The 26,453-nt window shown below is 38.9% G+C and overlaps 1 protein-coding gene across 10 annotated transcripts in view; it reads right to left on the bottom strand.

The window, feature by feature from the left end:
• Positions 1-26,453, bottom strand: part of SIPA1L1 (signal induced proliferation associated 1 like 1) — a 365,694-nt gene that overhangs the window by 289,793 nt on the left and 49,448 nt on the right. For 2 of the 10 annotated variants that reach the window (XM_058739526.1, XM_058739523.1), the window contains exon 1: positions 13,333-13,423. The exons of 7 other annotated variants lie outside the window; for them this stretch is intronic. The gene's annotated coding sequence lies outside the window, so the exon portion shown is untranslated. Of the gene's footprint in view, positions 1-13,332; positions 13,424-18,929; positions 19,028-26,453 lie in introns of those variants that run through there. One more of the 10 variants, XM_058739525.1, reaches the window with a different exon arrangement.

Below are 26,453 nucleotides of genomic sequence, written 5' to 3'. Positions count from 1 at the left end.
ATATCCTACCAACAAATGTTCACCCGATATTTGTGTCCAATGATAATTCTTGGCCAAATTATTTTATGACAGCTGCCAAAAAGTGATTTTCTAGTCTAATAATTCCTACCATTCTAGTGGGAGGAAAAAATGGTATTCAGAAAAGCCAAGATCTGGGTGTGCTTACTGCAACTGGGTTATTGCTGTTCCCTGGTCATCCAGGAGAACAGAAGAACATGCACACACTTCCTTCATTATTTGTTTTGTTTGGTTTGTTTTGTTTTTCGTCATTTCTTTCTATATCTATGTATACAGCAGACCAGGAGTTCATCCAGATGCCCTGAATTCCTATCCAAGCACAGCGTCTTTCTAGCTTTTCCCTTTCCCTTCCCTGTAACAGTCCTAAACCTGGCTCTCATTAACCTCACTTTTCCTTACTGGATTCAGCCCCCCATGTCATTGAATGCTACCCCTAACTCTGACCTAGTATCAGAAAAGCCTTCTCTCTAACTAAAGGACCAGTAAAGGAGAAGCCCAGAGAGACAAAAATGTTATGACAGACTATATATAATATGATTCCATTTTGGCAAAGCCCAAATAGGCAAAGCTAAAAATATACTGTTTACAGATATATTCATTTTTTAAAGCAAGGGAATGCTGAACATAAAACTCAGGACAGTAGTCCCTCCAGGGCAAGGCAGAAGGATGGAATCACAGAGGAACCCAGTAGCTTCAAAGTGCTGATCAGGTTCTAGTTCTTAGTGAGCACCTGCCAATCCTAAGCACAAGTTCCTTGACCCACAACTATGCCTCACTAAACCACGAGGAGGTCATTAGCACAGTCTCAATTTTACCTTTAAGATCTGGGGTCTAGAAAGGTTAAGCGTGTTTCCTATGGTCACACAACCAACAAGCAAGAGTTCAGACACAAACCCACGTCTGACTTGAACCCTCTTTTCCCTCGACTATTCCTCAAACAGAAGAAAGATAGGCAGGACAGATGGAGCTATGGTTCTAAGGCTAAGATTCCTCTGTGCCTCTGAACCATTTCTAGAATGCTATTTAGGGTATGGGCAAGTCTAGGTCCAAAACCAGGGGGTGGGGGAGGGGATAAAAATCTTCCTAAGGGCAAGGAAAGAGGGCAGAGGCACAAATCTGGGCCATACTGAGACTATGTGAACAACATAAACAATCCTTTAGGGAGAGTTTCTATTATATTCCATATAGGCTACAAATTCTGGCTCAGTTAAGTCACCAAATAAAATCTCCTCTCAGAGAGCCCTGGTAAAATCTTAATAGTAACTGTTTTGTTTTGAAATCAGGAAACAAGGGAGAGAAGACCAGCAAGCCATTCATGAAGTTCCAAACATATACCAAACGCACTTAGCACACTGCATGAAACATGAAGTAAGTAATAAAATGTTGAACACTTTTAAAGAATGTGTATAATGGGATACTGAGGCAGAGCAACCATACTCTGAAGGAAAGACGAGACATCCCCGTAGGTTTAAATCCTGCTCTGCTACCTGGGGGTGTTTTATTTTTTTTTTTTTTTTTTTTTTTTTAATTTTTTTTTTTTTTCAACATTTTTTATTTATTTTGGGACAGAGAGAGACAGAGCATGAACGGGGGAGGGGCAGAGAGAGAGGGAGACACAGAATCGGAAACAGGCTCCAGGCTCCGAGCCATCAGCCCAGAGCCTGACGCGGGGCTCGAACTCACGGACCGCGAGATCGTGACCTGGCTGAAGTCGGACGCTTAACCGACTGCGCCACCCAGGCGCCCCAACCTGGGGGTGTTTTAAAATTGCTAAAATCCAAAAAGATGGAGCCCCATAAGAAAAGAAAAAGAGAGAGCATATTTGTCTTCTCAAAAAGTCAGAAATAACTGCAATCTAACTGTACTTCTGGTAGAAATATCTCCAGAGTCCATTAGTGATTAATAACAACTCATACCACCCAGAAAAGTCTCATGATAGACACTAATGATTTTGTGATCTTAGTTCAAGTTTTCTATATTTATCTGTCTTTACAAGGGGAAATGTTTCCCCACTGTTGATTTCCAAGGGGTGGAGTATAAACCAAATAGGAAGTAATTTTAAGTCTAGACTCCTCCCCCAACCTCCCCCACCGCCGCCAAAAATAAATAAATAAATAAAAAAGTCTATCTTCCCTTTCCTTTTCTTTCCAAAGAAATCTAGACCTAGGCCACAGACTAAACCAAATACTACACAACAAAAGAAAACAAAGCACATGTGTAAAATGATGCAAAAAGAATTCAAAAGTAACAGCAACTTCATGCTGTAGCCTGAAACTGTCTATAATACATAAAGGTTAAGAACTCCAAAATGATCCTGGAAAGACAGTAAGTACGTGAGAAGCACACAGAAGGATAAACCTCATTAGATAAAAAAGGAAGGCATTTAACACAACTCCACAGGGCCTAGACTCGCTTTCTTTCTTTATTCTTTCTTTCTTTCTTTCTTTCTTTTTTAGGCTTTTAAGTTACTTTCTTTATGAAAAGCAATCAGGTGCTGTTGAAATCAGCATCTGGTATTAAAAAGACAAGAAGTGGGGCGCCTGAGTGGCTCAGTCGGTTAAGTGTCCAACTTCAGCTCCGGTCATGATCTCACGGTTAGTGAGTTCGGGCTCTGTGCTGACAGCTCAGAGCCTGGAGCCTGCTTCAGATGCTGTGTCTCCCTCTGTCTGCCCCTCCCCTGCTCACACTCTGTCTCTCACATTGTCTCAAAAATAAATAAACATTTAAAAAAAATTTTTTTTAAAGACAAGAAGTTATCCTGAGGTATTTCTAAATGAAAATGACAAAAAAAATAAATTAATCCATAGGCACGTATTTCTTTCATCTTACTGTATTAAGCTTACATGATCACAAGACAAGCAGTAATCATCCCTGAGAATTTAGGGACAACAGCCCAGCTTTAAAATAAATTTAAAATCTAAAAAATAAATATGAAAAAAAAATGTATTACTTTAATGACGAAAAGGGGAACATCCGGAAACATATGAAAGATTTTTCTTGTAAACTCCAAGATAATGAATTTGGGGCAAAAGTCAATATGGGCTATGGAAGAAATAAATCCTCCCAAGCTAATCTAATTTAGTGTTATTGAGACAACCCACTTATCAAGGGACTGCAAGACTTGAGTTTCTTAACATTAGTGGATTTGACAACCCATGAAGACACAAGAAAAATGTTCTTCCCCCAGAAATTATATACCAATGGTTCTCTGATCTCAAGTTGTACAAACTACTAATTCTTCCTTCCTGCAATTCAAAATGTAACAGTTAGAAATAAGTCCTTTTGCAAGCTTATTAGCCTCATCTTGAGGCTTCTCCAACTCAAAATCACTTCTATGTACCCATTTGAGACAAAAACCTAAGATTCATTGTCCATTCCACAGCCCATATCCATTCTGTTGAGTCCTGTAAATTCTACCTCCTGAAGGCCACCTTGAACCCTTCCCTGTCTGTATCCACTGGCAACGCACTAGTCCAAGCCACTCTTATCTCTCAACTAGACAACTGCCCCAGACTCCTCATTAATTTCCACCCACGATCATTTTCCACAGTGTAGTCAGACTGACTTTTTAAAAGGTTAAACTGCATAATGTTATTCCCCTGCTGAAAACCTACCAGTGGCTTTCCATATCCTGAGATGTCAAGAAGTGTGAAACAGGTAAGATTTTACTCTAATTTCCAAGCTAACATGTTAGACTGTCACAGGTGTATGAATACCACGGAGGACATGAGATGCTTGGGTCAGAGAGACAAAGGACTTGATTACTCACAGCAATAGCAGTAGTCAGAGTACCAGCATTTTTGGTGCCAGTCCCTTAAGGCCGAATTCCCACCAGGCGACACTTGCACAGCAGTGTGCTGTGTTACAGGAGGGTAACCCTGAGCTTAATGAACCCAAATCTTTTATAATGGGCAGTACACCTGCCTGACCTGTACCCCAGAAGGAGATATTATCTTGATCATACAGACAATAAGTGTACCTGATCTCTGCCCTGGAGGGTATCTTCCAAGGCTACTGACTATATAAATCATCCCTAAAAAGAGAGTCCAAAACAAAAGTAGTCAATGCAGAAACACAAGATACATGGAAAATTGTCTCCCAACATTAGAATAAAAGCCAAATTTCTTACCATGGCCTATAAGGCCCTACACAATCAATCTGTTTCTCTTCAATTCATGTGGAACTCCTGTCTCTCTAGCTTACTATGGCTGTAGCTCCACTGCCACCTTTGGTGTCATCAGGTAAGTCAAGTTCTTTTCTGCCTCAGGACCTTTGCATATGCTTTCCTTTTGTCCAGAAATGTTCTTTCCCTTAGATGTCACTTCCTCAGAAATACCTTCTCTTGTCAATCTATCTATATAAGACCCTACACTCACTGTTTATTCTTCTTTTTGTCACTTTTCTCACTTATTCATTCAGTCAGTAAACATTTACTGGGCGCATACTATGTATCAATCATTATTATTATAGGCATAATAATTAACCTTATCCACTTATTTATTTACTAACAATCTTCTTTAAAGGTAAAATCCTTGTCTTTACATTCATCCACAAAGGCCCAGAACTTAAAATTTGTGCCCTCAATAAAACTCTGTTGAATGAGAGTGAACAAGTACTATACTACAAAGTACTAAAATATTTCCACATCAGCACTGAGCAAAAAGCATAAAATCAGAAGCTAGAAGTCCTAAATTCAAACCCTGGAGTCATCATTTAGTGGCACCTGAGCAATTCTATTAAATTCCCTGCAAAATGAAGAAAATTCTTCTCTTGCCTAACTCACAAGATTATTGTGAGGATCAAATGATGGAATCTATCTGGAAGCCCTTGCAAATGCTAAACATAACTTAAAACCAGTAACAAATCAAAAACAAAAACAAAACCAGCAACAAATCAATAGTTAATAGTCATGGGATAGTCATCCATTCAATAAGAATACAGTAGGCCCTTTACTATGAGGGTAATACTATTACGAAAATTAAAATGTAAGTTAAAAGTGTACAACTTTAAATGAAATTAGAAATTGGTTAGTTCTTTAATAAACTTGAGGAACAGTATTTTCCCTTTAAATACCCTTTGTACATGCTTTAAAAACTTTCAGATAAAAGGTGAGTCACCTTTACCTGTTCCCAATCCTAGAATATTAAAAGAATGTTTTCTACTTATTTTTTAAGCAAGTCACTCAAATGCCAATTTAGAAAAATTTTAGACTATATTTACACCACTGAACACCAGTCTCCAAAACAGGAATTTTCAGCCTTCTGGCAAAATTTATCAATTAATTAATTTGTTTCTTTTTACTGACTTCATGTGAAACCAAATGCAGCCTCTTTACTGCAAGGCGGTGTGTGTGGTAATCTGTGTGTGTGCGTGTGTGTGTGTGTGTGTGTGTGTGTACATGCGTAGTGAAGGGAAAGGAAGCTTCATCTTAGATTTGTTATAAAAAGAGCGCCTTCGGAATTAATGCTCCAGGCAGCCAACAAGAGGAAACAGAGTGACCATCCTGAAGTATAAACAGAGGGCTGGCAACCTGACCACTGACAGGGACAGTCAACTCAGACAAGCCACACACCTGGCATTGAGTTCACCAACCAGCTCATCCTCCATAACCTGACCACGCGATTACACAGAAATTAATTAAAAGGGAAACTGCTTCTATGATATAAAAGGATAACATACAAATTGATAAAAAGGAGGGTGCAGACAACATTCATTACAAAGGAAATAAGGTGGAATATGAGAACAGTATGATCAAGATTGCTTTCACATGACCTTTCTCAAATTCAATACACACACATGTAAATAACTAAAAGAGGTACATTGTGAGAGTAAAAAGGAGGAATAACATGAACTGGTGCTTCTAAATATTAAAGTCAAGTATGAAAATGAGGGAGAGTACACGGGAAGGCTCCTGGGAGCCAAGAAAGATATGCAGGTTGAGAGGATAGAAGCAGATGATCGACAATCTACACGTGACAAACACGAAGAGCCATACATATATTTCAGTACGTGTATACAATTATATGTGGTAGTTTTTCATTACACAGAAATGCTTCCTTATGTGTTATTTTCATGATGGCCACCCACTCCCAAATTTGGGGGGAAAGAGGCAGCAGCAGTCATCAAACTATTCACACAGCCCTCAGTAAGTACAAGTAGGAACAAAATCTAGGGCATCTAGAAGTTTCTGCCTTGAATTAATTTAAATAGACAATGTCGAAACCTCTTTTTCAATTAAGCAATTCCCCTTATTAATAATACTAATGCTAGTTGCTATTTGAGTGCCTGCAATATGCCAGTCACGTAACAGCCTCTGTCTCATACAATCAATACAACAATCCTAGCAGATACAAGCAAGGATCAGTGAAGTTGTAAATCTTGCCCAAAACAAATTAAGAAGTGATGATGGCACTGAAATTTAAACCCAAGACGATCGATCCTTTCCCAATATTCTTGCTCTTTTTATGCTGTATAACCTCCAATAGTAACAGTTAACATGTACTATGTTCCTGGCACAATATGGAGGAATGAGCTTTACATTCATTATTTCATTTAATCTCTGAAATAACCCTGCAAGGTGGTTATCGTGAGCCACATTTTTTTCGTTTGCGGAAACAGAGTACTTCAATAACTGCTGAGGTAACACCACTAACTTAATAGTAGGAACGAGCAGGAACCCAAACCGAAGTCCGTTTGAAACAAGGCCTGTGTTTCTACTACTGTATTATACAGCCTCCCCTTACGGTATTCGGAATAATTATAATTTAGGAATTATTTACAAATTATGAATTTACTGTTTATAATACTACATGAAAATACACATATAAACTGTAAAGTATGTTAAAATATGTATTTTGTAAATGTGAAGTGTTAATATACAGATTTTATAAATATGTAAAATATGCTAAAGTATGTATTTTATAAAAAATGTATTTTATAAACTGTATTTTTCAGAAAAAATGGAAAGGTAGGACAAAATATTATTATCTATGAGTGATAGGATCACTGGTAATTTTTTTTAATTTGTTTTTCTAGTTTTTCCTTAAATGTGATATATAACTTACACAAAGGTAAAACACACACAAAAAAAACCCTACATTTTAGATTGTTTTCCCTCTGTTCCCCAGAACCAGTCAAAACTAAATTTTGATTAGAAAACATGGATCACGTTTAACATACCTCCAGAACTGAACAAAAGGTGAACAACAATGAAAACCATGCCACAGAACTAAATCACACAGACCCTGGTAGCATGAAGGAAAAATAGTTTTTTGATTTTTGTATCATACTTACCACCCTTCCCCCCCAAAAAAGAAATTAAGTGAAAGAGACATATTCAGAATTCCCTCAGTTGGATGAAATGCTTGGAAGAAAATTACCAAAACCAACCAAGGTCACGAAACTCAAGAAAAACACCCTCGGCAACCACAGTACAGAACCTTCATGGACAACAGTCCGTTGTAGTGACTGTCCAGGCATTTGAGCAGATTTAGAGTTAATCTGAAGAAATGACTTGGGAACTCTGGTATGTCATGTGACCTAAAAAACTAACCAAAATGTAAACGGCCCACATTCCACCACACTTACTTTGCGAAATATACACGCTCCACCTCATGTGCACTGACCCCACATCATCTCCATAAAACCTCTTCAGAAGCAACAGAACCATAAACTGAGAGTGGGAGGTGGTACAGTTCATTTCCCTAATGGAAACCACCATTCATCTACTCACTGGGTAAACTGATAGAAAATATAGTATTTATTTTCAAAGCCATCACACAATGTGCATTCCAATGAAGAAAACAGTATGGGAGAAGGAGGGAGAAAGGGGGAACTTCAACTTTTTCCAAAATATTTTATGATCTCAAACAAATAGGCAGAATGTTAAGATCTAATGAAGCTGGAAGGTATTCTATAATTCTCTACCCTTTCCAGTCTACTTGAAATATTTTTAATTGAAAAAGTAATAAGGCTTAATATTTGTAAGTCAATACAACACACATTCCTCTTAGTGTACCTGTATTCATTAAAACACACACACACCATCTCAACATCCCTCCAACTCCACTTGTGACATTTTACCACCCAAGGAAACCAACGCTGACATGAATACTAAACAATCTCTAATATTTAGTTTGCTCTTTTGCAAACAAAGCATGAATTCAGAAAAACTGCCACATGAAAGGACAAAAAAATTAAAAATTTTACTTATGCAATGATGCCAAACAAGTCATAAAGCCTGAGATGTTCTGTGTGTACACCTTTAATCCATTTCCAAAAGGAAAATAATAGGTTTACCTCTCAAAATAGCATAGTTTCAGAACAGAGAGTCCTAATCCCCCACCCCAGGAAAGCACAGGCTCCAGACACCTTACAAAGTATGCCACCTACTCTTCACACCAGAAAAGTCACTTTTGGTATATTAAAGTGACAAGAAGATGTATTAATGACGAGCTTGAGGCCTGAAAAAAGAAAACAGATCTTTAGAGAGTTGAGTTAACTTCTCACTAAAAGAACCAGAATCACATTTGTATGGTACTTTTGACCGCATGGGCAAAGACGCTAAGTGGAAATTGCTGTCACACACAGGAAACAGATGGGGTGGATAATGCAACTAGATAATCAACTGCCCCCCTCTTCCCTTCACTAGAATTTAAGAAACATCCAGTTAATAATGAAACAAACTAGAAAAGCGGAAGTTCATAGCTGACGCAGGACTTGAATGCATAAAGGAACACATTACAAGCACCACAGGCTGGTTTGAGGTAAATGACAGTTTCAACTACGTGTTTCCTCACTCTCAAAAATGACTCTTATACTTGCCACGGTCTCCGTGAAGGCCAACATCCATCTGTACCTTCACCAACCAACCAAGTCAGATCTTAATTGAGGTGTAATTATTTGCTGTATTTAAGAGCAAATATTTACTTAGGGGCACCTGGGTGGCTCAGTCGGTAAAGCATCCAATTCTTGGTTTCGGCTCAGGTCATGAACTCACGGTCTGTGAGTTCAAGCCCCACATCGGGCTCCATGCTGACAGTGCAGAACCTGCTTGGGATATTCTCTCTCTCTCTCCCTCTCCTCCACTCATGCTCGCACTCTCTCTCAAAATAAATGAATAAACTTAAAAAAAAAAAAAAGTAAAAGTATTTACTTTAAGCCAAACACTTTTTTTAAATTTTAATCCCAGTGAAGTTAATATACCATGTTATATTAGTTTCAGAGATACAATACAGTGATTCTACACTTCCATACATTACCCAGGGCTCATCATGATAAGAGTGCTCTTAATCCCCACCACCTCTTTCACCCATACCCTACCCACCTCCCCTCTGGTAACCATCAGTTTGTTCTCTATAGTTAAGATCTGTTTCTTGGTTTGTCTCTCTCTTCTTTTTCCTTTGCTTGTTTGTTTTCTTAAATTCTACATATGAGTGAGATCATACGATATTTGCCTTTCTCTGACTTATTTGGCTTAGCATTATACTCTCTAGATCCATCCGTGTTGTTGCAAATGGCAAGATTTCATTCTTCTTTATGGCTGAGTAATACTCCATTATATATGTATCACTTCTTTATCCATTCATCAGTTGATGGACACTTGGGCTGCTTCCATAGTTTGTCTATTGTAAATAATGCTGCAATAAACATAAGGGTGCATATATCTTTTCAAATCAGTGTTTTCATATTCTTTGGATAAATACCCAATAGTGAAATTACTGGATCATATGGTAATTCTATTTTTAATTTTTTGAGGAAGCTCCACACGGTTTTCCACCATGGCTGTATCAGTTTACATTCTCACCAACACTTGTTTCTTGTGTTTTTGATCTCAGGCATTGTGACAGGTGTCAGGGGAGACCTCACTGTACTTTTTGATTTGCATCTCCCTGATGATTAGTGATACTAAGCATCTCTTCATCTGTCTGTTGTCCATCTGTATGCCTTCTTTGAAGAAATGTCTCTTTATGTCTTCTGACCATTTTTCAACAGGATTATTTGGCGTTTTTTTATGTTGGGTTAAGGTCTTTATGTATTTTGTAAAGTAACCCTTTACAGATACGTCATTTATAAATATCTTCTCCCATTCAGTAGGTTGTCTTTTAGTTTTGCTGATTGTTTCCTCCCTTGTATAATTCAAACACTTCTTTAAAAAAAATTGTTTTTAATGTTTATTCATTTTTAAGAGGAGACATAGCATAAGCAGGGAAGGGGCAGATTGAGAGGGAGACACAGAACCCGAAGCAGGTTCCAGGCTCTGAGCTGTCAGCACAGAGCTTGACACAGGGCTTGAACCCACAAACTGTGAGATCATGACCTGAGCTGAAGTCAGATGCCCAACCCACTGAGCCACCCAGGCACCCCTATAATTCAAACACTTCTCAAACATCAATTAGATATAAGGCTCTGAGCAAAAACCTGCAGAGCTCCAAAGATCCAGTGGCAGACTCTCCTCTCAAAAAGTTTACAAGCCAACTCATGGTGAAGGGCATGTAAAAACCAAAGTGCTGGTAGGTACAACTTCAAGAAATGGCAAAAGAACATAAAACTGATAAGATCAACTCAACGGGATCAAGGAAGAACAAATAAGTTTCCAATGGTCAGGAGAAAGAGAGAGGAAAAGCAATTAGGGGGACGAAACAGAAGAAAGACAGAAAAGGCTACAATGCACATGATATGTGAGTAAACAAAAAGTATAAATCGTGGAAACACATTTTAAATATTAAATTTCATACAAAGAAACACTTAAATTCTAAAGACTATATGGAAATTGTCCCTGAGAGCCACAGGACATGGACTGGCTTTACTATCCATTCAGTGTCTTCTCTAGCTTTGGCCTCATAGCCAGGGACCCAGATCCCTCCCTCACCACCATTTCTGGCATCGGTGAACTTGTGTGGGATCGATCATCACAAGATTACAAAGATAACTAGTAAATCTCATCATCCTAGTAGTGTCAGTTATAGGCACAGGGCATGTCAGAGTTGTCACTGTAGTGTGAATACTCACCTTCAGATACAGAGAAGCATTCAGATGAACTAGGAATGACTTACAATTCTGTCAGGCCACTGAAGCTTTTTTTTTTTTTTTAAATCCACGTTGGTGCTAATGCCTTATGAAGTTTTGTGATCATTTTCATTGTACATGGAGAGGTAGGCTAGCAGAGTGACTGTGTGTGTTTGGTTTTTACCCCCAGTTTTATTGAAATCTAACTGACCTATAACATAGTATTAGTTTAAGATGTACAACATTAATGATGTGATATGTGTATATATTACAAAATGATCAGCATGATAATTTTAGTTAACATCCATCACCTCACATAGTTACAAATAAATATTACTGCAAAAGAAAATGCTACAATTCTAATGATGAATTTGAAAAACGTAATAGTAGAGAAATAGTTTAGAACTTCCAAAAAGTGCCTAAATTGGAAAATAACAGCCTTCAACAAGTTATTCTAAAAAACTAACATTAAATTTCAGTTATTTAATTCCATTTAGGCCATAAGACTTTCAAGAAAAAAAAAAAAAGATAATCTATGTGGGAAATTTTCACACCTTATAAAGCACAGAAAGCAAACTCTGCTACCTTAGTTGGAGAATTCCCTCCTCATGTCCCTGCGTGAGGTGTTCAAACAAGAGGAAATAGAGGCTTTTACATTTAAAAGGCTACCTGGACAAAAGAAAGTCTGAATACCATACGTGGCAAATAATGCCAACAAAGCACCACTAACAACCAAATTGCAAAGAAAGTAATTCGTTGGCTGGCACCAACTGGAAAGGCAAGAAGAAGGACTCAGGGGTCAGTGGTGGAAAGCTGGAACCACTCCACGAAGTTTCTAAACAACCAGCTAAGGAGCTCTGCCTGCCTGTAGGCAACAAGGAAATGAGGAACTACCGAAGGTTCATGAGGGATTGTCACAATCAGAACCAAATGTGCCTTTAGGTATGTGTGCAAACACACGTGCATATACATATTTTTTTCTTTTCCCCCCAAGAAACTTCAACAGTAATGTGGAAGAGAGCCTGAAAGAGGAAGGGTGATGAATAAAGAAATACTAGTAACAAGGCTGCGGCAATTTTCCAGGAGAGTGGGAACAGAGCAATGAGTTTGGGAGAGACCGCCTGGAAAACAATGAGATGTGATGACTGAGAAAAATGGAATCAAAGTCAAAATAAGAAACTGCACCACCATACCATGAACTACACTGTTCTCAAAAACAACATCTCGGTCAAAGTTACATTCAAGTGATCTTTGAGGTTATTAATATTTATCTTCAACATAGTCTGAAACCATCCATTAGCCACACAGAGACCAGTTCAGGAAACAGTCAGCTCTAAATGGGCATTATGACATTTGTCCATCTAGCTTAACTTGAACATCTATCAGTAGATAATTTAAATTTATCAAGAGATACAAAATAACCTACAGAAGAAACCTTACAAAAATAAGATTAACTCAAGATTCTCTGTAATAAATAACATTTGCTCAATGAATTTCTTAACAGAATCTTCAGTTTCACGCTCCAGTTAATGAGTTTTGGCATTAACTCATTATCTCACCTTGTAAAATATAATAAACCTTTTAAAATGACACGTAATATAACATATGGTAAATTATTAACAATGATACTGAAAACAGTATAGAAGTTTGTATATACAATGTAGTTAGGATTATTGTCTATACAAGAAGTAAAGAGCTAACATTTTAGCAAAAAAAAAAAAAAAAGTCACACCATTTTTATCATGCCGCCTTTTTTTTCCAGCTTTGAGGTATAAGAGACAAAATTGTAAGATATTTACAGTGTACCACATGATGATTTGATGTATGTATACACTGTGAAATGATTCCTTCCATCAAGTTAATTAATACAACCATCACTTCACATATTTACCTCTTTTTAAAAAAAACTTCTCAATTAAACAATAGAATGTTAATCAACTATAGTCACCACGTTATACATTAGACCCTCAGAACCTACTTGTCTTATAACTGAAAGTTTGTACCCCACACCACATTCTTAATACTCAAAATGAGAGTAACTGACCACTTAGATGAAATCGCTTTGAGGAACATGCTGGTTCCTAAAGATTAACAGACTGATCTTGAATGAACTGACAAAAACACACAAATCCAAGTCAACAATTCAAAGTACAACCATAAATGAACAAACAAGAGATAATATTTGACCAGGCACATAAAAATTAGGTAAAAAGAAAGGGGGCAAAAGAAACACACTTGTTAAGGGCCTCCTATGAGACTGATATCGGGCTGAGAAATCCAGACACTCTCTCCCACCCCCATACTCACTGTATAATGAGTCTTTGGATAATCGAGTATAAGCTTCATGAAGGCAGAGAGGACTTGGTAACCAGCATATCTGCAGGTTCTCACACAGCACCTGGCACACAATAAGTACTCAATAAATATCTGTTAGATGCATGGATGAACGGATGGATGACTAGATGGCTGGTGTATCAATGAATAATTGTTTTTAATAATCATGTTGGCCTAGCTCATGTATACCAAAAGAGATCCCAGCAGCTTAGGGGAAAGGGAACAGGAAATGTTCTCTAAGCCACGGTGTTCCCCTCCCCAAGTACAGCTTATCACAGTAGAGTGGAAAAAGCATGGGCTCCGCCAAGTTTCAGACATAATTACCTTTAGTGGGTCCCTGGACAAGTTACTACTCCATGACTGAAATGCAGAGACTAATTCTTTAATCTTCAAGTTGTAAAAAGCTTAACTGAAATAATATATACAGAGTACCCAGCAAATACCTAGCACATAATTGGTACTTAATAAATATAAATCTCTCCACACACTGGGCCATGGGAAATGACCCTGGTGCTCACACAGTCTGGTTCTTAGGGATAAAGTCCAAGGGAGGGGTCTTAGTGAAAGGAATCCTAGTGCAGTCCACAGCAGGACAGCTCTTGAATCATTTTAAAATGTCAATCCAAGGCCTGGCTCATTACGTCATGTTGGAGGAATTAGCAATCATAGCATGGGCCTATCTAAAATTCAACGAGGGGACTGGCCTCTGGAAACACAAAACCAAACAACTTGCATATATTCTGTGCCTGGCAATTTCAGGCAATTGCCAAAATTCAGATTACTTTTCTTTGTTATTACGCTAAATCTACTTTATTGACAATATTAGAAGTCTACAGTTGATCCTTGAATAACACAGGTTTGAACAGTGCAGATCCACTTATACATGTATTTTTATCAATAAATACAGTACAGTACTGTAAATGTATTTTCTCTTCCTTACGATTTTCTTAGCAATATTCTCTTTTCCCTAGCTTATTTTATTGTAAAAATACAGTATGTAATACGTATAACATACAACATATGTGTTAACTGGCTATTTTTGTTAGTGGTAAGGCTTCCACTCAACAGCAGGCTATTAATAAAGTTTTAGGAAAGTCAAAACTCAGATTTTCAACTGGGGGGGGGGAGGGGTTCTGCATCCTTAACCCTGACACTGTTCAAAAGTCAACTGTATTTTTTAGATTTGATAAAAATATAGATCATCAAGGATTCTTTTCAGGAAAATTTCCCAAGGGTCCTATTCAGGCTCCATCTCTAAGAGACCAATATAACTGCACATTTGGCTATAATTATGCCCTCGTGTATTTTCTCTTTCATACTTATACAGTGCAGCCCAATTATAAAACATGACTAATATCCCCAAAGTTTGTACCCATAATTGAACACATAAAAATAATTTTTTAGGGCCGCCTAGATGGCTCAGTTGGTAAGTGTCCCGACTCTTGATTTCAGCTCGGGTCATGATCTCACGGTTATGAGATCAAGCCCTGCTTCAGACTCCCGCTGAGCATGAAGCCCATTTAAGATTCTCTCTCTCCCTTTCCCTCTGCCCTTTCTCTGCCCACAGGCACATATGGGTGGGCACACATTCACTCTCAAAAAAAAAAAAAAAAAAGAAGAATTTTTTAAAGAAGTTCTAACACTTTCCTCTTTTGAGGTAGTAGCAAAATAAATTACAAATTTTTTAAGCTATCTTTCTAATTATTGCTTATCTATCAGGTGAAGTCCTCTTAATGAGTCAAAAAGAAAATTAGCTATAGAAGGTGCTTTGAGCATATTATTCAACTACAAGTGTCAGGAATATCTAAAATGTTTGGGTCTTTTGCAATAGGAATCCACATCACTTAAATCAAACCTGAATCCAAAATCATTAAATTCAAATATGCAATTAAATAGTGTGCTTACGGACAAAGGTCATCTTATTCACTGCTGATTTTTAAGGAACATTTTACAAAGGATGTATACAGGTTAGGGTTAGGGGAGGTGAAGAATAAGAGAACAAATTTGGATAGAAGAAGACAGTCCCACCAGAGAAAGTCTCTCAAGTAAGAAAGTTCTTTCTTATAAACAAAAATCTGGGTATCAATTATCAAGTCCAGAGAGTGCATCAATGGAACAAGAGATTAAGAACACAACATTCTAAGAACTGAACCAATTTACACAACCACTATCTACAAAGTAATAATCCCTTACAGAGGGTTCCAGTTAATGAATCGACATTTAGAAATGAATTCGACATAATTTTACAAACGGAGGAACTGAAGCTCTTTAGAATAGCAAGGGAAGGCACACCCCATTTTGATTGGAATCAGCCAGAAGCTCTGAGAAAAAGGATTCGTGCCCAGTAGAACAACTTGAAGAAATCTAGGACGGTATGTTGGCAGGGAACAAAGAACACACTTGGGCAGCAAGTCCTACGCTCCGCCCAAAGGAGCATCAGCAACGCTATCCACCCTTGCCAGCCTTGATGCACACGCGTACCGGGAAGCTTTCTGGAGAGAATGCAGGTTTCCCCTGCTACCCAGAAGTAGCGCTTTCTCATGAAACTTTTCATAAGCCGAAGTGGCGCAAAGCAAAAGTCATTTCCATTTCATGAAAGCAAAAACCCTCTTTGGATGTCCTTCAGATAGCGAAAACAGGTATGAACACAGGTCTTTCGTAAAAGTGAAGTGGCCTAAAGCAAACCTGGCCAAAGCGGAAGAAACCAATCCTGCCCTGGGAACGTACCAGCTGGGAACAGGATTCTCTTACCACAGTATGAAATACTTGTTCCCTTGGAAATAGATTTCTCATTGTTAACAAGTCATTTTCTAGTAGACATCAATGTTCGGAAATTTCTGTTTAAGCGTATCAGATATTGCAGGGTCTGATCAGCGCTGGAAAACCAGACTACCGGTGCTGATTAACTGCCAAGCTCTTTTTGAAGCAACTCCTGCACACGTGAGCATGGTCGGTTATAAAAACCAGCCTTGGCCAACTAGGAGCTCTATACCGCATTAGAATACGGTATGTTCCTGAGCTGCTCACAGGGCACACACAATTTTCTTTGGAACTTAGTACGGATTTCCTTCACTCCCAAATTCTAATGTCACCTTTCTGTAAATGCCTATCACTTCTTTACAATTCAAAAAATAAAAATAAAAAATGGTAATTTTCCATTTTCTCTCAGCCTCACTTTTTTGTCCTGATAAAGCATGTCTGGTATTTTCACCATGGGCACCTTTGCCACAGACGTCTTTGCGGCAAGCACTTTCGTGTTTTCACCTCGTGGTGAACAATTGGCCATAAGGCAATTTCCATAAAAAACAGAGTAACTGGTTGGCAGTTTGGTTTCATTTAAGATAATACAACTGGTTGACAGTTGGGTTTCATTTCACCATTGAAGAATCAACCGCCTTCAGCACAGTTACTGTACTGAAAGCTGGTGGTCAGTTTGCTTTCATTTCTCCATTGACAAAGTTCCTTTTTTATTATGTAAATGTCACCTAGCCCCCATAACGGTCTATACGGTGGCCAGTAGCCATGGCGGTCTTAAAACAGCAATGATCACTACAGACACCAACCTGATAGAAAATATGGTGATAAAGCCAACGGGAGGTGTGAAATAAGAGCGAAATGCCAGACTGCACACTGTGCTGTACCAGAAAATGACAACACGTCGGTTACAACAACAATAAAGCTCTGTTAGTTGCAGTATTACATCAGTATTTCTTCTCCGTTTCCCACACAACCCTGGACTATCAAAGGACATGTCACAATATGCCAAGAATGAACAACATTGTAGAAGGCTCTCACAGTGCAATATGCACCCGGGTAAAAATAGGCGACCTAGAATTTGGAAAACTGATACTTCTTAAAGAAGGAACAATTAGTAATGAATTTTACCGAATTTTTCATGTTTCATTATGTCCTTTCTAACATCCCCCTCTTATCTTTCATTATTTTACCTCTGACGCCAAAACTACCTTATAGCCAATGAGTGACGCAGGAAAAATGTTTGTGGTAAAACTACCTAGCACACTAACTAAGATGTGGCTCTTCTTGAAAATAACTACAACAATTTAATAACCTTTTTTTATCCTTTTTATAATTAAAAAATTTTTGAGTACAGTTGATACATAATGCTACATTAGCAAGAGGTCAATTTGATAACTCTGAAGGAGGTTTAAAAGGTCACCCAAGATACAAAGTGGTTTTGTGGAAATGAGGATGTCCCACCACATTAACAACATCCTCTCTGTTGGCATTTTTAATAAAGGATTCAAGAAAACTGTACTCCTGACCTTCTAAGGTGTTAATCAGCCTATCAAAAGTTCAGCTATTTGTCTCACAGATGTCAAATGTCAAAGCCACAATAAGGTACAGTAAAGTACAGTAAGGCCACAATAAGGGACAGTACAATAAAGCAAATGAGGAATTATATTCATTCACTCAAAAGTTATTGAATGCCCTGAGTGTGCCATTTATTGAGTGCCTTTCAGGCACTGAAAAGTCAAACAGAATACATAGTTCCAAATACTTTACAATCCAAAGGAGCAAGCTAAACAACTAAATAAAAAATTTCAGCAATATAATAACAGAGGGATGTGTTCTAAAGTGACTAACTTTAGGAAGCCAGAAAAACTCTACAGATGGTAACTTTAGCTGGTCCTAAAAAAGGAATTAATTAATTTTTTTTTTTTTTTTTTTTTTTAGCAAGAAGAGAGAAGTGCGTAAGAAAAAGAAACAGTAAGGGCACCAAAGGACAAAAGTTGCCTTACATAAGAAATTTCCCCATCACTGAAACAACCAAGGCTCAGTGACAGAGAAAGGAGAGAGGAGTCAGATAGGAAGCAAGATGGCCTTTTGCCATATTAAGGGAATCAGACTTCTTCCATGTGTTATGAGAATTCTTATACTGTTTGCCTGCAGGAGCTCATCAGGTCCTCAAACTTCCGGAAGATGGAGATGGGAGGGGTCACTCGGCAGGGAGATGGGTGGACACTCTTCCTCTACACCCAAATTTACATAAGCTGAAAACAACCCTCAGGGTCCTCTTGGTACCAACCACATAAAGAATGGCTTCAGATAATCTTTAAAATGTGGAATCTTAGAATGGAAAGGGAACCAGCAGAATAATCTCACTTCTTCCCATCAACTACCAGAATCCCTTCTATACACCTCGATAAATGGCTCCATATTGGACAACAACTAAAATGTCCTCCTCCTGTCTTCCCTTCCTCAGAAGCACTTGCTATAGTTTTTCTAACTGGGCCATATTTGAAATCTTTTCTAAAATCTTCTCTAATGTGAGCCCCTCTTTAGAATGCACACAGGTTGGTCAGAGCTGAGCACAAAGAACCCAAGTGCCCTTCAACCACAGCAGAGCACTGAACCACACTGGGCTCTCTGAGCGGACAAGGTGTTTCTTGGTTGCACAGACCTTTATAAAAGTTAAGACCTGGATCAGATGAGATCTGTGATCAAGTAAAACACCTTGTCTTTGTTCATTTGAACTGCTCTCATAAGCACCATTTACCTCTCCTTAAAAACCCTTATAATTGCAAGTTAACATTCAACTGTGTGATTACCTGAATAATATCTTTGTATCCCCAGCCCATGGGCCAATATCCTGGGCGCAGGCACAAAACTATCTGACGGTGTTTTGCTTTTTATTTCCTTTCCATTACCATTGTACTGTGAGGTCTCAGCATAGCACCTGTTACAAAGGAAGGGCTGGTTCAATAAATGTTAGATGAAGAATTAGATGTGTACACAAAAAAATTACATGAAGCAAGATATGGTAGGTATGCTAGGACCGTTGAAATCAACATTCTGTGGAATCTCAGTGGAGATTTTTTCAACTCACTCTGGGAAGGAAAGGCATCGTGGAGGAATAAAAGACATCCAAGCCAACTTCTGAGTGGGGTTTCCACCAAAAATCCAAAGTAAAGAAAATATCTGGGCAACAGACCAACCGATGAAAACCATATTTTTGAAGAACAGTTATTCATATGGGAAACTGCTCATAATATTAAGTTCATAAACAGGATAAAAAACAGTATGCACGCCCCTCCCACACCCACATACACAAGAAAACCCTGAAAGGAAATAGTTTAAATGTTAATAACAGTTATTGCTGAGTTGCAGAATTACTGGCGATCTTTATTTTCTTCTTTATATTCTATTGTAGTTTCCACAATTTTCTCCAATAAAGATCCTCATAATCAGCGGGGGAAATGAAAGTGCTATAACATTTTAAATCTTCAGGCTTTATCAAAAAAGGCTTCTGGATTGTTATTTTTTTCACAGTCATATTTTATGTGAAATGTTATAAAGCAGAGGAATGCCAGATAACAGATTTCAGTCCTAAACAATGTGGTTCAGTCCTAAACAATGCTCCCACCCTCCCAAAAAAGTGCATTTATTCTCTGATCTACTGTTTTGCATCTTGACAACTGGTGTGAAGGGACTCATGTTTACAGGTTAATACCAGGAAATCAAAAGCCAGCATCAGTGACAGCACTACTCCACAGAACATCAATTCCCTTTCACACTCTCAACTGGGCCCTTCAAACAATGAAATACACACACCAACAACACCACACTGCAGTCAGCATATCAAACCTAGGAAGGGAAGGGCTCTGATAACAGCTGCATATTATTATCAACAAAGGTTCACCTTTGAATTAATAGATAACTTAGTCTACAGTTAACAAGTTAAGAAGTATGCCACCAAAGGCTGCTACTACCAAATAAAAGAAGGAAACTACACCAAGTCTTCCAAAACATGAGGCATCCAGCTTGTCTCCAGCAATCTCCCGGAAATCTGAAACAGGAGTTTAAAGTACCCTTGTGTATCCAAGACTTTGTAAAATATAAAAGCAGTGGTGGGAAAAAACTACCACTTTAAAATAGATGTCAGACTTCCTACCAACAGTACTATCCTAAAACCAATCCAAATGGAAGAAAAAGGTTCTCTGAGCAGTGGTCATCAATCATGTCTCTTCCTTGTTCTGACAAAGAATGGGAAAAGGGAAATATCCAAGTTACAAAGATACGCAATTTCCAGATAGCTAAACCCACATCCCCTGAGTCATCTCAGAAGGACTCCTGGCACAACCCACTTCTTTCACTCCCCTTACAGGCTCCAACCTTTGGCCTACTTGTCCCTCTTCTCTCCAGCTGCCATGACCTACCCACCTCCTAGGGCTCTGTTCCTCTCAGGACTTCTTGCTGAGGAACCTGCCCTATTTCACCCTTTACCAAGCCTCCCTGTCTCTGAAACAAACAAACCTTCCTGAGTATTTTGGAGATTCATCAGAAATCACTATTGATCAGCAGGTACGGTGGTAAAAAATGTAAGGCACGCCATGATTAGAGAGTCAAGAAAGCTCTTCAGTGAGAAATTAAAATCACAGCTGAAATGTAGGTAGACTTTGGTGTGGAACAGATGGGTCTGGGCAGCTTTAAGGCCCCAAACCTCCTCAGATGATTCTGATGTTCAGCCAGGGCTGGGAACTGCTGTTCTAAATAAACCCTCAGTCTTCCGCTGTTCGTGAACTAAGTGTATTCAAGATTCCACCACCTTCTGCAGGGAGGACCTCCAGTCCTCCATCTATTCAGATTCTAGGCCACCCAGCTGGGAAAGAAGAGCAGGTGTGACACTGCAAGCCTCTGGAGTCTGGAAGTTGGCACAGAAAGGGTAAGGTTCGGTCGTGTTAAGAATTCACCTCTGTGAATTCCTAGCATTCCCCAGGCTCTACAAGCAGAAGGTGAAGTACGTGTAGGAGTTATCCACACTTAAACCCTTAGCCTACCTGGTGGATAATGACATTCATGCGGTTTTGTAGAAAATTCCTTATGAATGATCTCCCATATATGCAAGATAAATTAGAATTAACTTCTTTGCTTACAGCTTAGATCAATTAAAATCTAAGTGGTGGCTTTTGCTATGACAAAGACCTAAATACACATTTTTTGCTGAGTTAACTTTTGCATTACTTTTTTCAAATTTGTGGTATATTGTCTTTAATTGAGAAACAGTGAACAAAATATTTTGCAGTATCTTCTCACTGTGGGAAAACCTTACAATTACACTGCCATTTTCTGTAAGTTACAGTTGTTTCTCACAAATTCAAATATTTGAATACCTTGCATAAAGAATTTATTGTGCACTGATACCTCACTAACACACTAGGCTCTGCAGAGTAGGATTTAGATACAAATGTGATCAATGTTGGCTTCTATCCAAGAAGATGTTTCCATAACATCATACTGATGCTCTAGAAACTGACCTCAACTGCTCTGCAGCATTTTAGCCATAAGAAACTGAATCATATCAAAAGTATCTGCCTTAGGGTTTTATTTAAAAGTTAAGCACAATAAAACCAACCATTTTAATAGCTTGAGAAACAAGAAAGCTGCAAAATCCAGTAACTCAAGCACTGGAGGGTTATTATGCTGAAGTCACTTTCCCTCTGTGAAAGAAACAAGACATTTTTCCGTGTGCTAGAACAGAAAATCATGACACATGCCTACTAGGGAACAAATGTTTGACAGATAAAATGGTTATACAGAGGGACAGTTTCAAACACATGTATGCATACCTTGTCATAAACTATCTTTTCACTCACATTTTTATGTGCTTTCTATATAATTCAGAAGATCCTAACAGCTCGAGAAGCCACACACACAACTTTCTTGGCTACAGTACCCATTCCTGTCTGATTACTGAATTAAAAACAAACTTTCAGATCTGACCTTTACTATTTTTAAATAGTTCTGTGTTAAAAATATTTATTCAGTGTATCGCGTTTAGTATCTACCCATATCTAAGAGCCAACAAGTGTTCACAGGGAAGTATGTGCACACGTAACATAAACCAGATGGGAGGTATGCAGTGAGCACAAAGTACTGCACTAGGACTCAGAAGAGCGGAGTTTGAAGTCTGGTTAAACCACACACTCACTGAACCTAGTTAAGCCTCATCCAGGCCACCCATACATTAAAGACTGTTAAAACTTGACTTGTCTACACAGCGGTGTGGAAGGTATGTATCAGTGAGGTAACACATTTACAAACGATCTTAAACTAAAAGTGTACAGCATTTTTCATCATGCAGTTGCTGTTCTAGCTAGAAACCACTAGGGCACCCCAAAACAAGTCAAATAATGTCCCTCTGTTTACTCATCTTTTAACTTTTGCCACTTCCTCCTTCCCTCCCTCTCTCCCTTTCTTCCTTCATGTAACAGATATTTGCTGGGCTTCTACATAGACCAGACACAGTTCCAGACCTGTCCTGCCCAATACCATAAGCAGGAGGAACATGTAGCTTATATTAAGCATTCAAAATGGCCCCAGTCCAAATAGAGACATAAAATACACACTGGATTTTGAAGACCCGGTACGGACAAAAGAAAGAAAAATGTCTCGGTAATTTTTTATACTAATTACGTGTTAAGAAGATAATGTTTTGGATATTAGATTAAACATATGTATTATTCAAATTAATTTCTTCTCTTTGTGCTTTACTTTTACATGGCAACTAGAAGTTCAATTTTTTTTTAAGTTTTATTTATTTATTTTGAAAGAGAGAGGGAGAGGGATGGGGAGAGTCAGAGAGAGAGCAAAAGACAGAGGACCCCAAGTAGGCTCCGTGCAGTCAGTGCAGAGCCCAACGCGGGGCTCGTTCCCACAGACGAGAGATCACCACCTGTGCCTAAACCAAGAGTTGGACATTTAACCAACCTAAGCCACCCAGGCGCCCCCTAGAAGTTCAGAAATTTTTAAATACAGAGAGGCGTACATTAAATTTCTATTTAACGATGCTATTCTAGACCCTGGGGAGATTTTAGGGAACAAAACCAAGTTCCTAACCTCATGAAGCTTATGTTTAAACATCTACAACCCTAAGATCTTCAGTAATCTATAGAAAAGGGAAACTAAATCCAGCAACTGTGTGTAAAGAGGACACTAGGATGGATGGGCCACACACAAGGGACAAACCTTCTTCCCTCTAGCCTTTCCTTCTACCCATGGTAGGGCCCACGGTCCCAGAACAATCAAGCAGTAAAATGGTGAGCTAAGACCTTGACCATCTTGGGAAAGACTGTCCCTCCCCTGTTAGGCACGCGCTCTTAAAAACACAGCCACTATTAATCCGAACTTAGTGAGGGAGAAAGCTTTTAATTTGGGAGCATCGGTAGTTTCATGGCATCATTTGCAGTACTTTGGCTTGAGCCTCAGAAACACTTTTAAAAGGTTTTCAATTGTAGGAAGAGGTTTCTTAACAAAGACACCCTGTCTGCATTCTAACACTCTCATTTATTACGAGAGTTCTTCAACGAGTTCCTCTCCATGGGTCCGATTAACCATGCCTCTCCCAAATATCTCCTAAATACCGAATTCCTCGCTCCCCGCATCACAGCCAGAATGCTTCCAGAGAAAGGGCAAGAAGCTGAATTCAACAGCACAAGTCATGGCCACAGTCTCAACGTTCCTAATGGTCTTAGACAGTCAAAGAAAACTTGAGTCGGGCTGACCACATGCCAGCTAAATGTAAGGTTACTTGTTTTAAGATTTTAAGGAATCCCTGGAGGGCGAGTTTAATTTAGACCAAATGGGCCTGTTTTTCTACAGCACTCTTCCTACCAAAAAGGCATCGTGTACACCTGAATTTCATATTCCATGTGTGTTAGGAACTTACCTTAAATTCAAACCACAACATGGCAAATGTTTTGCTGGCCCATCCATCTTTCTGGCAGATTATAAAGAAAATCGGGGCTCTCAAGAGATTCTCTGCACTATAAAATGCTCTAGTGGGTGTGGCAGGAAGCTGAGAGGCTCAGGTGTCAGGGCAGGTAGTGTTATCTCATAACTGATCCCATCTCTGTCCTCTGCTCACGCTGTTCTCCCAACCAGCGTGCCCTGTCCCCTCTGCCAACTTCAACATTACACCTCCGTGAGGGCCCAGCCTAGAGCCTGGCCCTCCCAGAAATTGTTCCCAGCAACCCCAAATACAGAATAATCTTTCTCCTTCTTTCTCAGAGGAACCCAGTCAACCAAAAATTGTATCATCTATTTATCTCTTCTCTAGGTATTCAAACACCTGTAACTCAGAAGGGAAGCAATTTAGAAAGTCAGTATGATGCCTGAGAATTTATCACCCTCCCTTTCAATCAGCTGTGATTTATCTGAGCTTTATTCGGCTACAATGATGAACCTAACGCCAGGGACACAAAAAGGACCCACAATCCCAATACTCACATAATTCACAGTCTAGGTGAGAAAAAAAAACAAAGTCAACAACCATCCTGCCACCTAACGAACACTGTATTAAAGGTGTGGGGGCGAAGAGCCACGGGAGCCTCCACGAGGGTTCTTCTCCCTCGGTGAGGGAGGAAAGCCTCACAGAAAGGTGATATAGAAGCAAACACTGAAAACTGAGTAGATGCTGACAGGGTAACACGGGAAAGGCATTTCAAAAGCAGTAAAGCATGGCACATTCAAAGAGGTAAGAGAGTATGTTTACAACTCTTATACAGAACCACTAAAAAAAATGTCTTCCAATATATTAAATTATTCGTGTGGGCATTTGAGGCTCTACATAACAGACGCCAAGCCACTTTTGCTATATTTTCCATAGTACAACATAGCCAGCAAGGGTGAGCTCTCTGAAACTAGCTCAAATTCTAGTAACTGCGTAGCCTTACACAAGTTTCTTAACCTATCTATCTATACCTCAACTTCTTTATCTGTAAAATGGGGGTGACAGTCGTGCCTACCTCAAAGGGCTCTTACGTTGTTATGAGAAAATGAACTGAAACAAATAATTATCACAAATTAGGCATTCAGCAAATGCTTGTATTAGTATTATTACAACTATTATTTACTTTTCCAAGCTAGACATAATAGCAAATCTGAAGTTCTTGTCCCCATCACCTACCCATGCCTCAACATCTAGAACTTTCTATGTCCACCCAGCAAGACATTGCTTAAATACCGCCACCTAACACGAAGCTTCACTGAGCCTGCTCACCTCACCCATTAGGGAAATGAGTGTCTCTCTCCCTCCTCTGAACCCCCAGTCTGCGGGCCCCTCTTGGAGCTCTCTTCACTCTAGTATCACTACGCACGCATCGGATTTCCCAACAGGCCTAGAGCTCTTTCAGGGCAGGGGCTACAACTTGCCAATCTCAGTCTTCCCCAGAGAACCGACAGCCCTTTTCACATACGGGCACTCAGTGTTTGCTGCTGAACAAATTAAAATTATCTCCCCTTTAATTAAGTCAAGAACAGACTAGTGCTTTTAAAATTGCCGTAGCATCTACCAAGCTAATTCTCCCTAATAAAAACCCTTACGCAGAGAGAAACTCGGTGCAATTTTACATGGCTCCTTTGTAAGTGAATCCTAAGAAAAGTCAATAGTAAGATGTTCTTAAAGGGACTGACAACTGACAAAACGGAGTAAAAACAGTAAAAACTGCTGGGTAAAACAATCTCTCCCCTTTCTACATCCTCTGAACGTGTTCTAATGTAAATTTGTTTAGGCTATTGTTGCTTTTCTGTTCCATAGTTACAAAAGGTGGGACAAAGTTTCCACAGCAATGCCATTTTCATTGCTTATCCAGATTCTGAAGCCTTCTGTCTGGTTTTACCACTTTCTACCACCCATGAAAAGGAAGGCTAGCCTGGAACCACCCAGAACACTTGGCTTACACAATTACAGTGTCAATACCAAAGTACACAGGACTCTTACCTTTGGTGTCCTGGTCCTCAGTGAAAGTACAGTGGAAAACCAGAATCACCACTCTTCCTCCGAAACTCACCTACCTCAAAACATAATTATTGCTAAGTACAACTTCATTAAAATCCTAAACTTTAATGAGCCAAGAAAAATTTTAAGTAGGATTGGCTTCCTCTTACAATAAAGATGTTTTGACATTCAAGCAATTCAAAGACAGTCTTCATTTACTATGCCGTATTGGTGATTTTTCTAAAAGAAGAGCCCTAAAAAATAAGGTTTAACAAAACAAAAAAAGAAGAGAGAACAGAATAAAAGAGAGCTCAAGTGGTACCTCCCGGTCTTTAAAAAACACATATGCGATTGTTTT

The sequence above is a fragment of the Neofelis nebulosa genome, chromosome 7, assembly GCF_028018385.1.
Source record: "Neofelis nebulosa isolate mNeoNeb1 chromosome 7, mNeoNeb1.pri, whole genome shotgun sequence".
Taxonomy (NCBI): Eukaryota; Metazoa; Chordata; class Mammalia; order Carnivora; family Felidae; genus Neofelis; species Neofelis nebulosa.
The sequence above is the reverse complement of the archived record's forward strand: the minus strand, read 5'-3'. Positions and strand labels throughout refer to the sequence as shown.